This window comes from Argiope bruennichi, chromosome 1, assembly GCF_947563725.1.
Source record: "Argiope bruennichi chromosome 1, qqArgBrue1.1, whole genome shotgun sequence".
NCBI lineage: Eukaryota > Metazoa > Arthropoda > Arachnida > Araneae > Araneidae > Argiope > Argiope bruennichi.
This window is the reverse complement of record NC_079151.1, coordinates 73439339-73454570: the sequence shown is the minus strand read 5'-3', so window position 1 is coordinate 73454570 and position 15232 is coordinate 73439339. Positions and strand designations below refer to the sequence as shown.

The following is a 15232-nucleotide window of genomic DNA, read 5'->3' as shown; positions in this document are numbered from 1 at the left end:
TAACGATGACAATGTTATTACAGTTATATTTGGTTCCCTACTTTTTTTCTAAATTTTCAAAGGTTAATTCTAAAATAAAATTTATATCATTACCTCCTTTGCTATTATAAATTGCAGTTTATTATTATATTTTTTTAGCGTTTTCCCGATTATTTTAAAATAAAAAACAAACATTGTATTGATTATTTATTTTTATATTGAATGAAATTCAGTTTTAGAAATCTACCTTTCAATTAACTGTAGGTGATTCAGTTTTTAATTGGGATCTCAAAAAATCTTTTCGCAAAGTAGTAGGTAATCTTTTTATAAAAAATTTAGTTTTCTATTTTCATTACAGAAAATTAACTAAGTAATGAATAATTATTGTAATTAAAGAAGTATATCTGAATCAAATTAAAGAACAATCGATCGCACATACTCACATATTTTTTTAAAAATAAATAACTCTAGCAAATGAATGCGAGATCTTAATAATTAAATTCGCTAAATTCAAAATATTTTTTGGTGTTGTAGTTCGATTTAAATGCTAATACAACCCATTTTTTTGACATTTATGCATTTGTCCATTTAGTTGCAGCTTCGTCACATCAAAAATTGAAATTTGAAAGTATAAAAAAATATACTGTTAATATAATGGACGAACAGTTTATAGTCAAATGCCTCTAGTTTAAGAAATAATTTTGAAAAAAAAAAAGAAAAAGAAAAGAAAAAAAAATATTATATTATTCTAGCCACTATAATTTTTCAAATATTTTCCTGCTTTTTAAGCTAATATAAAAATAGATAACCTTAAAAAACATGCTACTGTTGAATGGTTTAATTATTCGTATGATTAGTCACACTTTGAGACCATTTGGTTCACCAGGATTACTGGTTTTGTTTAATTTTCAAAATATCTTTTATGCGCAACTATATTTATGATTTCATTAAAAGATATTTTTGAGCATCAAAATGTGTTTCCAAATGGAATAGAATCCTGTGACATCACATTGCAATTTAAACTCGTTATAATCTAAGTAATTAATACTGTAATTGCGCGTTGTATTTCGCGGTGCTATAATTTTAATTTCTTATTCCTTATATAAATTGCTCAGATAATAACCGGAATCTAGCTTTAACTTTTAACAATGCATGAAAATGAACACATTTAGATATATAATGAGATAAGGAAAATGGTTTGGATTTCATTGCAACAAACGAAATCTGGTGTTAAAAACTATTAAAGATTTTTTTTTTCAAAATACTGGAAAAATTGAACAGCAGTTAAATTGGTATCATTAAAAAGAAATTCTTTTAAATTCTAAAATGGTAAAAAAAAAGCATTAAAGTGGAAAAATCCCAAATTATAACCTAATTTTTAATTAATAAAAATTCTAATAAAAGTTTTTAAAAATATCTCCAGCACTCATTTTCAAATCTCCAAAGTATATCTCTATCAGATTTGGAATTTCAGGTCAAACACTCTGTTCTATAAATCACCAACTTAGATGTGATATACAAAAGCACATACACAAGCACACACGCACAGAAGCACACGCACAAAACACACATTTTCCTTTATTATTAGTTGAGAAATATGTCATAAATTAATGATGAAAACGTCAGAATTTAACTAAATTTGAATTGAAATTAGCTAATTTAAAATCCATTCTTCTAAATATGATTTTATAAAATTCGATGGTGTTAAATTCAGTTACCTACCCTACAGAACGCGCCATTTTATTATGTCTAGTAATAATCCCTAAGCATGTTTAGGGATTTTAAAGTAATACCATTAAAGAGTTAGTTCCAATTATTTTAAATAAAAAGATTGTACTTTTTAGTCTCCAAATCCTTCACTGAAATTAAAAATTTCGTTTATGATATTGCTAAGATGTTTTTACTAATAATTTTTATCGTCAATATCATAAGATGTTTCTTTAATTCAGATAAGATAAATTATATAATTATGAATTTACTTATAATTTTGTTATTTTTCCTTTCCTCAAAGAATAAGATGATGCTTACCAATCCATACAATACGACAAATTCGAATGTACTAAATATTCAAAATTTGTCTCTGAAAAAAATGTGCTTACCTGAAAAAAACAATGTTTCCCACCTAGTTTCTAATCAAAAATATCTTACTCCATTGTGGCAATGAAAGGTTTCGGAGCTGCCTATTTTCCAACATTTTAATGGTTGATATCTATGTTAAAGATATCTATGTTACATAAAGCATATCTGTTTTTTCGGCAAAAACTAAGCGATTGTTTTGAAATCAGTTAACGCGCATCATTTCAGAAAGTGCTGTATAAGAACACGACGATTTGTTTTGTCGATAAAGGATTTCATTTATTAAATTTATTTATTGACTGATAAAACAATTTGTTATGATATGTTTATTTTCTGATATTGTATTGGGTATTTGGGTAAAATTAATTTATCGGGTTATTTTAGAGCTGTGTATTAAACATAAACATTTTTGTATTTGTAATCGAATTTCTGTCTACTACTACCAAAAAAAGACTATTGCACTTTTCTATTTATATAAATGGATATATAAAAAATATAGATAAAGATGTACTTTCTTAATTTGAAAATTATTTTCTTATTAAAGTACATAGAATGTTTTGTACGTTATTCTTACAGAGAATTTTGTTATTGAATAATTAAATTATGAATATAAAAATTATGAAATATATTCTGTAATATGCACAAAACTTTAATGTTGCCCAGCTATATTTTCTATCCTTATATTTTTTTTTTGTAAAGATGTTTGGATTTAACAAAAAGATTGTAGTATTAGTTGAACTTTAATCACTTATCTTTCAAATTAAATTTCACATTTTAAATAAAATGACAGAGGATTTGGCTGACACATAACATAATGATATAAAACTTTTAAAATAGTACATCTTACCTCCCTATAAAATATGAAGTTTAAAATATTTTGCTGAGGATGCCAATAAGACCAAGTAATAAATATAACGTTTAACTGAAGAAGAAGACCAACGATTCCTGCAAAAAAGTTTAAGGCTACTAATGAGAAATAAAAGAGCTAAGAAAATGTACCGAGAAGCACAGCATACAATTAAACTATGATGGCTCTATGATATCATAATCTTTAATGGCTCTATGATATCATAATCTTTAATGGCTCTATGATATCATAAGACTTAAGTCCATTACGACAATTCAATTTACAAAATAAGCAGTATAGGTAAAAATCATATTAAATGAGAAGATTTCAATATATATAACAGATTCAAGCTTAAAAATATTTTTTTGCAGTAATCATGGATATTAAATTATTAAAAATGTATTTAATTGAAATTAAAAATAATAATTATTTTCAGGTGGACTAACTTGTCACTTAAAGACAGATCGATATTTTATACTTCATTTATTTGATAATAACTTGTCGTTTTTTTTTGGAACATTTTATTATTCCATTCACATAGAGCACTTTTGGTTTATCAATCAAGGTGCTATTTAAAGGCCTTCAGAGAATTGAATCTTTTCCCATTTAGCGAATTTTGCAAGAAGTGAACTAAATGATAGTCTTTAAGTAACTAAGTCAGGGCTGAATGGTGAGTGACTTAACCTAAGCTAACATCTTCGCCAAGTCTATATGTTCCACAGAATAGTCAGATACACATAGTCTAATGCTATCCTAGTGAAAGATATTTTATGGCAAGGCAATTCTGGTTCATTTTTTTTTTTTGGTTAATAGCTAACTGCTATATTATATCGAATGAATTAATTGGACATGCGGCAGTAGCTCGTTTCGTATTAGATAATATATGTCCAATTCTATCAGCAAATTATAACATTCTAAACACTGGTTTTAAGGGTCGTTAATGACGATTTGAATGATACTACGGCCAGTTTTGATCAAATAATGTAGGTTATCTATTTCTCTCCATCCTTTACCAATAATTTCAAGAGCAGATAATTTTCATTGCGTAAATCGTAAATGAAAATATATCCCATTTAAAGTTTTTCTCTTAATTCAAGGTGCTCTTAAAAATTAAGGCGTCTATTGAAGTCAGACCTCATGAAAACGCTTATAAATGGTTGAATTCCACATTTAGAATATTTCTGTTATTGCACAAAAGATAAAGCATTGATTATTTGCGGCCATCTTCCTAATTTAATTGCCATTAGCCATCGTAGCTCACTTCTAAATCAGAACCTGTATTGCCCCACCTGAGTTTTATACATCAATTGCACACTGTTCTATCAATTATAACATTTTTCTAGAGATGGCATATATCCTTTCAGTGAACTGGACAACAAGTTCGTTTTGTCGAGTAAACAAGCATTAAGCAATGAAAATGTATTTTCTTCTTTTTTATATTTATACTGACAACAAATAAACACAACAATCAAAAGTCACATAACCCGTATTAATGAAAACCCCACCTTTCATAAACCATCTAATTTTTCTAAGATTTATAACAGCGATTCAACGTCCCAACAATGATCAACTGCTGTAGCAAACTGGTGCCAGACTTTTTGAACTATCCAATATTTTATACTTGATAAAATTACAATTACCAGGAAAGAATATTTAATGTAAATATATTTTAAACTACTACAACAATTTATTCTATAATAAACAAATTTAGTTGTTGATTATTTAACTTAGTTTACTAATCATGATATTGGTTTTTATAATAATTCACCGGATTTCAGATTATAACATTTTAGATGATTGGATAATGGATACTGGATTAATATTATGTTAGGGAAATATTTCTAATAATAATGGGAAATCATAAAAATAATAGCGACTGCGATAAAGAGAATTGTGTATTAGATCTATGTTTGCTTTGGCATGTCTGTTTAGTGATTTTTATTACAAAAAAAATCAAACTTTAGCCTTTAATATAATTCTTCACTTACTTTTCATTATTCAAAAGAAATTCGATGCAATTTCATAGTTTTATTAATTCTTTTGTCGATAGTAGTTTTTCATGGCTTGAGTCAAGATAAAATATTTGAAAATTAATTGTAAAACAGATTTTTTAAATTTTATTTATTTATTTTTTATTTTTCCCCACTGTTTACAGATGTAGTACTTTATCTTTTAAATGCTTTGTTTAAAAATCTGTTTGAATTACTGGTTTATTTACCTTAAATGGTTTAATTTTTTTCATATTCTAATATTTTTAATTTTTATGTAAAATATTAAATGTTTAATGTATAATTAATGTATGTTTTTTTAATTTTTAATGCTTAACACCATATTTTATATTATACACACGCGCACGCACACACACACACACATACGCACGCACACACGCACACACACACACACACACACACACACACACACACACACACACACACACACACACACACACACACACACACACAATAGTTATTTTTCAAGTATGACTTTCAACTTAAGCATATTATCAAATTTTTAAGCTTTTAACTGTAATGCCCAAATGGGTCGTCGAATTATTGCATTTTTAAAGTTATTATCTAATATTATTCTACGTTATAATTCGATACAAAAACGAAGTCTAATTTTTAAATCTCAAGTATTTTATGAATTCTTATTTGAATCCAAGGGACAACACTTTTCAATAACAGAAGGTATGATCTTATTAGATAATAGTGAAAAATATCACAGTGATTAATTTGATAAATTTCGCTAGCTTTTATTTCATTTTTGACATATAGTGTCCCTCTAAATTTAAATAAATTATTTTTAATATAAGTAATAACATTTGTTTTAAACTTCACTTTTTAACTGCAGAGTTTTAATTTTCAATTAAGTATTTGGTATCTGCCATTCACTTTTTTTATTACACGTCATAATAAAAAAATGCCGAGTCATTTTTATTGTTTCATCAAGTATCTAATCGCACGTTTTTCTCCTATTTTTAAAAACAAGGATATGAAGAATCTGTTTATTTCTTGGATTTTAAACTGAAAAACAAAATTTTATTGTAGCTTTTTTTTTTTGCAGAGATTAAGATTAAACTTCAGAAGTAGTAGTGATGATATAAAATTTTATAGATCACCCATATCTAACCAATGTAGTCATTTCCTGTTATGTATTACAGCATATAAATATTTTTCAACGGTATTTCATCACATTTCATTTCTTACCGAATTTAAATTATTTTTTAAATATATATTTATGAATAAATTAGATATTAAATAAATTATAAAATATTCCGATACACAATTTTTTCGATTGCTTTTATCGCATGTTTATTTTCAACTAATATATTATCAGAATTTTATAAAGCTATTCTTTTATATGGATGTTCATATTTTAAGAGAGATAGTAAATTTTCGAACAACTGGTAGTTGAAAATATTGATCACGCTTTATTTCAATTAAATCTCTTGTGTAAAATCTAATGCTTTCTATTGCTTTAATAAATAATTTTTGTACGATTTATTTTAATAGCCTTACACTTGTATACATAGTATTTTTAAGTATTAAATTTCAATAGATATAATGGCGTGTTATTTTAATAGCTCTATACTTGATCTGTTTATTATCAGCATCAATGTTCATCAAGTTTTAAATATGTATATTATGCATCAAGAATCATATATTATGCATTTTAAATATGTATATCATGCATTAGAATTAAATCATGGAATTAAAACTTTGTCGGAACAATAAATAGTTTGAATTTCATTTCCAAAACGAAAATTATTGTTGAAAAGTACGCAAAATTATTTTTAAAACATCATCAAAAGCAAGCAAAATAATTACTTTACAATTAAATTTATATCCTTACGAAACCAATATTTTGAACTTTTAAAGATTACTTCTGTTCAATAATGTTTTCAGAAACTATTACGAAAAGGATCAAAATTTCATTTTTTAACAAATTAAAATTCTGATTAAAAGTTCAAAACAATCTCACCAAAGTATTGTTATTATTCTTCAAAATAAAAATGGTCACAGTGGCCTAGTAGTAACCAGTTTAGTAGGAGGTTTTCAGGTTCCCGATTCCACCAAAGGACCGTTATGTAAGAGTGTCTGGCGCAGGTCAAATCCGCAGGGGCCAAACATCCTCTCGTTGGTGTGATGTGGAAGCTTGGAGAGGGGGTACCAGTTCAGGTATCGTTCTCGTCATCTTATCGCGGTTTAAAATTACGAGGTCCGTGCAAAAATGCCCTAGTGTTGCTTTAAAACGGGACGTTAATATAACTAAAATATAAATGTGGCAAATTTAATAGCTATAGTTTCAACAGCCTGGCCTGTAGAGCGTCAAAGCATACATGCCTGAACATGAAGAGTATATTTCAGATGTTATATTTATATAGATTGGGATGCAAGGCAGTTAATAAATTTACATAATAATTCCCGTAAAAAATGCATATACAAATGAAGCAAGCATGATATTAGATTAAAATTCTATGAAATGTATACAAAATTGCGATATATATATATATATATATATATATATATATATATATATATATATATATATATATATTGAAATCGCATTTTGTTTTAATTTACGTAACATAAGATTTTCCAGAGAGAAATATTGAAATTATGTTCCATTTCAAAAACAAATTAAAATTCACATTAAAGAAAGAATTTAATGAATATTAGTGCTAAACTTGTAAGTTCTATGTCAGACAGTTTGACCGGCAAATGCACATATAAAGATAGATATTCACCTTTTTTACTTTCTCGTGTATGAACTATACTAAGAGAAGTACTGTAATCGTCAATAAACTTCGAATTCAAAATCCGAAAAATACATTTTTGGTATTATACTTATCTATCTGTGAGCACAAAAATTCTTTAATCTAGACGGAGGAAATTTATTTATAATCTTAACACCAAATTATAACAATTTTCTCAAATTTTGAACAAAATGAATTCATTGGAAATCTGTCTATCCGGTTGTCTGAATGCAAATTAGCACAATAACTACAAAATGAAAAGAATTAGATGGATAAAATTTAGAATACATATTTAATATCTAAATTGTACTTATATATCGTATTTAGATCCGTTAAGGACTGACCGTCTGTCAGTCTGTACTTTCGATAAAACTTGAAAATTTAAAAACGCAATAACTTAAACATATGAATTTGGTATGCAATTTTATGATTTCAATCATAGTTGTGTGCCAAAGTTTGGCTCCAATCGGTTGGAAGAATGACGCTCAAATTAAATTTTCAGTTTTCTGATATTGTGTATTAACCGCATCCCGGCGATTGATAGTTAAAAAAATCGTCAAAGGTAGCACTCTAATTATTGTTCTCCAATGGCTTACAGTTATTTATATACAGGTAGATTGTGTGAGAAATTTTTGGAGAACCCACTCCTGCTGGTTGAAAGTAAAGACAATTGGGAATTTGAATATGAAATTTTTATTGCTTCCTTTTTTTTCACTCTATAAAATATTGTTTTAAAATCTGCTTACCCATTAGATTTATTTTTTAATACTTTATTAAACTTATCTTTTTATCTACGATGAGATAATGTTCACTAGTGAATATCGCTAATATGAGGCTGATTAACAAGACAATGAGGTGAAACAAAAAGTACTTGTAAAAATATGAATGTCATCTATCTAACAAATGGCTTTCTATTATCTTTGGGAGAAGTCAATATCCAGAATTAAGGTTAGAATGTTATATAACTTAGCTTATATAAGAGAAATTTAGTTATTAAATGAAGTAACAAAATATGTTATTAGATTGTATATAAAAATAGAATTCGTTGATTTCTCTTTAGCATTTTGATTTTGTTTTACTTAATGATTTACTTACTGATTTTGTTTTACTTAATGATTTACTTACTGATTTTGTTTTACTTAGTTCATACCTTAATGCTTAAAATATAGAAATTTTTTAGACAATCATTTTCAATATCTGATATTTTTTTTCAATTAAAAACATTTTTCGTGTCCTACTTTATAAAACAAGAATTAAATTTTTTTAAATCACGATTTTCTACAGCTTATGAAAGTAGTTTTCAGTTACTAATAATTTTATAAATTTTTTCTCTTGAAATTAATAATTGTGAATAAAAAAATAGTAACAGAAAAAAAAATGGTAGCACAAAAAAAAAAAAAAAAGATTTTTTTTTGTTGCATTTATTCTATTTTTTAGCTATTGTTTTTCTAAATGTTTAAAGTGAACTTTTTGATGAATCGCCACATTTTAAATTTCCTCGCGTTTGAAGAATATACTTTGGGAATTATATCTGTCTGTCTGTGAATATGATAGCTCCAAATTGTAACGAGCGATAAATATGAAATTTGTAATATAATTATTCGTAATAAATTATTCATGGTATTATCTATACTGAATTGGAATTATTCGTTCTAAATTGGAATTATTCATACCAAATTGGAATTATTTATACTAAAATTGTAAATTTCCTCGAATACCTTCTGAGCGAAATACCTTTATGAAAACTCGGTTTGTCTGTCCATCCATGAAGACGGATAGATGAAATTTGTCATATTATTTTTTCACTAAATGTTTAGATCAGTGTTAAATCTTGTTTCAAATCACTCCAAAAATAATATGAATTATTCTGTTAACTTGTAACGATGTGAATGGGATAAAAATACAATGAACTGCATAAAAAAACATGTAGTATGTGGTCTCAATACCGAAACGGTAGATCCGACTCAAATGTTGTAAACAACTGTCCGAAATAAATAAGAAAATATAATATATTTTCTTCACAATGCTGTAAAGATTAGCATAAAATATGCAACCGTGTAAACCTGTGTAACGTGTATTGAGTAAATCTGCTAAAAAGTAAAAAAAAAGTGATTTTTAATGTTTTTTTTTTTTTTTTTTTTTTGAAGAATAAATCTTTTACTTCATTATAAATGTTCACTTACATTTACATTATTTTTTGAAAAAAAGTGATGAAAAGGAAATTTGAGGTTAATATTTTCTGTCAATTATTTTGCTTGAATTCATTTTCCAAAGATCAATATGCTCGTTTTTGATGGTTTCCAAGTGACTACTACAAAGTAAGATTTCTTTTCTTTTTCACTCTAATTTTCATCCTTTTCCCTGAAAATCGAACATTATGGCATACAAATTGAAATCGTAACGCAGCATTTTAAAAATATCATATTTTCCCCTGATCCTTAAGTTCTTGGTAGGAAAAGTGCCCAGAAGTATTTTCAACTTTCCTGTTTTTATCAACAAATTTTTCAAAAAAAAAAAAAAAAAAACAACTTAATGTGGATATTGATTTGAAATTTTTACTAATTATTTCCTTCTCAATAGCACACATTTAAGGAAATCGCAAAAATTTCATCCAAATACGAAAAAAAAAAAAAAAAAAAAAAAAAAAAAAAAAAAAAAAACGAATTAATTATATTAAAAAGAACTAAAATATCTTTTAAATTATCATTTTTAAAAATTTGCTTTTGATCTGATTAAGTTATTAATGCGTTTTATAGCTCATTATATAAGTTTTGCTAATGTCTATAACTTTTTAATTTAAACTTTTCCTCTGAAATTAATAACTTTTAGTTTAAACGCGAAAAGTCGATGCTAAAACTTTCACTCCCTCTACCTCTTATCCCCTTACTAACTACATAAACAACTTAAATTTTAGCAAAAATTTCAACAAACTAAATTATTAATCATGAAATTGCTTTTATGTGTCTTCCAGGAATAATTACAAATCGATTGGATTATTATTTAAGACCCAGGTTTTCAGTTCCAAGAGAAATGACTCAATAATAAATATGTACTACTTAGCTATGGTAGAGTTAGTGTTGTGATTAAAGCTCGCTTGCTGTTGAATTCGATCAAACTCTACATTTCTGCCATTCATTGTACTTTTCTTCAGGCTCTGGTTTTCAGGTAGGAAAAGAATGAGGGAATTACAACCATATTTCACTGGGCATGGGGTGCTAGTTTTGTAGATACAATGTTTAGAAAAACACGTAAGAATTATGCTTTTTTAGTTTTCGGTTCAAATCCTACTTCAAGTCGAATTAGTTGTTTTATCTTATTTATTTTTCTTTTGTATTTAAATATAAATTTATTTTTATTGTGATTTTTTTTTTCAAACTCTGTAATTGTTTTTAGAACTATTTTGCTTTAACAAATAAGAATTATGCATATAAAGCTCTACTTGTGTAAAAATAGTCAGGAATTCGAATTCGTCCAAAATAAATTCTTGCCTAAGGATGGATTCCATTGCACTTTTTAGACCAGTCGAATTGCATGAAAAATAACAAAAGGGGAAATTAATGAATAACTTCAGCTTTAATGGATTAAGTTTTTGAATTGGTTATGCAAAACAGATCTCTAAGTTTACGCTCGAGAATGTTTCTATCTGAAGGTGGAAAGGAAGAAAGAAGTTTTAACGCTTGTCTTCAAAGCTATGTCTTCAAAGGAAACGTTTAAATAAAAAGTTGTAGGTAAAAAAAAATAACTAAACAAGGAGCAACAAAAGTAATTGTAACTTAATTAGACCAGGAGCGAATAAATAAAAAGTACTAATTTGGAAAAATGTTTTGCATTTTTTTCTCCATCATACCGTCAAAAAATGGCAGCAAGGGCTTTTTTATCAGTAGGAATTCAAAAATCAAATAAAAATTAAATCCTATTCTAAAAATGCTGCCTTACGATTTCAAATGGTATTAAAATTATCTATTTTCAAAAGAGTAGCAAAAATTAAATTTAAAGTTAACATTTTATATCTATTATCATTATCCGAAGATTCTTATGTGTGTGAGTCCTACTTTAAAAAAAATGTCTTTCGAAATTAATTACAACCAAGAATCAAATATTTTTATATTGCAAAACCCAATAATTTCAGCAAATTTTCTATTTTGGAATCATTCGTAATTTTTAACAAATATTTTTTAATATTGTTTGATTAGTCATAAATAATATCTTAGCAATTAACTAATTTTAAATGCTAGAGTAAGGGGGGAGATGTAAATTCAGATAAAACCAGCCTAAAATTTATGTTTTAATTTATTTAAATCGTTTTTATTAAAAGGAAATCTTTGCTATAAATTTTTCAATAAGATAAAAGTTTAAATATAGAATGAGTTTTTAAAAAAGAAAAAAATTGTATAATTTCTAAATATCAGAAAAAAAGTAAAAACGTAGGAAAAATGTAAAGCTAAAACGAATTATTATAAAAACCGATAGTATTGTCAATATGATTAAAAAAACAGAAAAACAACAAATTTAATTCTAGTGAAAAATAACGATTTGATTCAATATGCTATTTATTGCTGTCTTTCCAGTTTTTATGATTTTTTTTGTATTTTTGAAAAATGTCTAATATATTAATGGATTTATGTTTTATGCAATATGTATGTGCAGATATTTTTTACTATGCAATCAATGTTCATTATAAAAATATATATTAAATATATTTTTTTATAATTTTTTACTGAATTTATTATATATAAACACACAATATAAATAGCATGTAGATAAAAAAAAATTTCTTATACTCATCAATAAAAACCTTATTTACAATAGACTTTTCCTATATTCATTTTTATCCAATGTGATTTTTGTTCCAAGAGTGTTAATCACTTGAAGAAAACTGTATTGAACAATATGTTGTGAAAATTTTTTGAAAAAAATAATTCCATTTTCAGAATGCCATTTGCAAGTTAGGGAATGAATTAAAAATTGTTGCTTGGAGAAACGGATGCTATTTTTATTAAATGAGTTAAATTTTATATTTAGTTTTGTTACCGTAGTTGTAGTTGATAAAACAACGGCAACGCTATAACCAATTTTTTTTGTTAAATAAATTTCTCCCTGAAGTAATAAGTAAGTAAATAAAACGTGTTTTGTTTACTTCAAGCTTTGTTTACAACTGAAGTAAGTAAACAAAACGTGAAGGTATTTACTTCAGCTTCAGTCACTTCAAATTCTATTGTGTAATACTGACTGTCTGAATTAGAAATTAATTAAAATTCTTGTAAATATTTTAACTTTCATTTTGGATAGCTAAACGAGAAATCCTTACAATATAGATTTGATTTTAAATAAAGTTTCAAATGCTAAATTAAGGTGGAAAAACTTTCGATAAAAGTTAATAAGTTATAATACTTGCCTTGTAATAAATGTTATTAAGTAATGCACTGCGTTACCCTCTCAAATCTTTGTATTAATATAAGCTATGTAGAAGGTAATATGTAATTTAATCAACCTTTTCTTAGATTAAAAAAGATTTATTGTGAAATCCAGGTCTATAGATCGTTTGTAGACTTTTCTTATAAAATTATAGAATAGATATTAAAAGAAAGGCAGTTCTAAAATTCATTTTCTGTTTTATTGAAAATTGAATACAACTATATCAGACAATCTATACTTATAATAAAGCTCAATGTGTGTGTGTGTGTGTGTGTGTGTGTTGGCGCTCTACAGGCCAGGTCATTTGACATACAGATACCAAATTTGGTACATGTATACCTTAGAGGTTGGGAATGTGCACCTGGGGTCCCTTTTTTTGAATTTATAATTAGAATTTTAATTATTAATTAAAAACTAACTTTCGCGCCAAAAAAATCTTCCATTTTCCCCACCGCCAAATGAGTAAGACTTCAGATTTTTTTTCTCCCAACAGTAATGAGGCTAGGGTTAACATTTTTCGGCGGATTATTTCAAACGATTCTGTTTATTTTCTTAATGTTTTATGCATTTAAAATTAAACATTGTTAATTAATCCATGTTTCAGATTCATTCTGAAGTACTTTTGAATTAAAATAACACAGAATAAAGGAAATTAAAAATGTATAATCTGCATAGCGTTACCCCAACTGGCGTAGAAAAATTCACGCATTTGCGTTACCTAACTGGCAAAGAAAATTCACGCATGCGCATTGTTCTGATTGTTGTCATGACAACCACTATCAAGGGATGATTTAAATTATTTTTAGGTTAGTTGCATGCTTTTGTAATTAAATTGTATTTATGTTAGTTATATATCTTTTTGTATATGCTTATAGTTTTAACTACATCGTTTTTTGAGTAGTTTTTTTAAACCTGTTTTCGACCGATTATTTTAAACGATTCATTTTATTTTCTTAATGTTTGATGCACTTAAAATGAAACATTGTTAATTAATCGATGTGTTCATGATGAATCCGAGAAAATTTTGTTGACAAATTCTTGAGATATTACATAAATTAAGAAAGATATTCTTTAGTGCCCATAAAGTTTAAACGCTCAGTGACTCTGTTATCAGTAATCATATTATTAAAAAAATGCTTTGTTTCAGTAAAAAATATTATTATATTAATTGCAGATTAATCATTTACACTTTAATTTAAAACATAAATTCTACGACAGGTAACAGAAAATTAGAGAGATACATATTACGTTATGAATGAAGGCCTTTATAATATTATGAGTGAATTATATGTCTATCAAAATTTGAAGTTTTAAAATATTTTGATGAAGAATCTATTAAAGTTGGAATTGCGTAAAATATTTAATGGTACGACCGGAGTTTAACCCCCTGCGTGGCGCAATTTTTAAAAATCGCCAACAACGGTCTTGCGAAATTTTCAAAAGCAAAGGAGCAGATATTCAATTATAGTGCATAATAAAGATTGCAGCTTTGGCGCGTTATAGTAACTGGGCGAAGAAGGAGGTTAAACTCCGGTTCAACCTATTTAATTATTAAAATTTAAATGAACATTAAGATTGGCGAACCGGCTGGTCGCCAAAGGCGGCTAGTATAATATAAACAAAACAGTTAAGCTTACTTTCGGTTACACGAAGAGAAAGGGGAACAACAACAACAAGTAATTAATGAAAAAAAAATAAGGATAAAGGAAAGAAATTTCATATAGAGAAGTTAAAATAACGTTTGCAATACATCTTATTTTTTTTACAAAAATAAGCTCTTGTTAAATAATTTAAATACTCGAAATTTCGAGCTGTTGATCTTACCTTACTGCTCATTCTTACTTCTATACAATGTTTGCTCTCGCTTCCCTCTGTTGTGCTTAGAAGATTACAGCCACAATATTATAAGAAATTTAGAAACATATTCCTACCATTTCATGTCTTATGACTATGATTGTTGCAAATTTCGGATTAGACTAAAACCGAGAATGACGTTTTACGCCATGCGATTAATACTAGTGAATCAGCAAGTAAGTCGAATAATACATCTTTTACAATGCTATTTTTTTTAAGAAAGAATAAAAAAGGAAATAAAGCTTTCTCTAATAAAATATATCATATTTGAAAAAATATTTAGAACTATTTAGAACAAATTCAAT

At 26.5% G+C, this 15232-nt stretch overlaps 1 protein-coding gene across 2 annotated transcripts in view; it reads right to left on the bottom strand.

Moving 5' to 3' along the window:
• The window catches only part of LOC129968585 (solute carrier family 46 member 3-like), a 33893-nt gene extending 18674 nt beyond the window's left edge, over positions 1–15219 (bottom strand). The window contains exon 1 of one of the 2 annotated variants that reach the window (XM_056082637.1): positions 14898–15219. The gene's annotated coding sequence lies outside the window, so the exon portion shown is untranslated. Of the gene's footprint in view, positions 1–2078; positions 2176–14897 lie in introns of those variants that run through there. The other variant, XM_056082626.1, reaches the window with a different exon arrangement.
• Between the last annotated feature and the right edge of the window lie 13 nt (positions 15220–15232).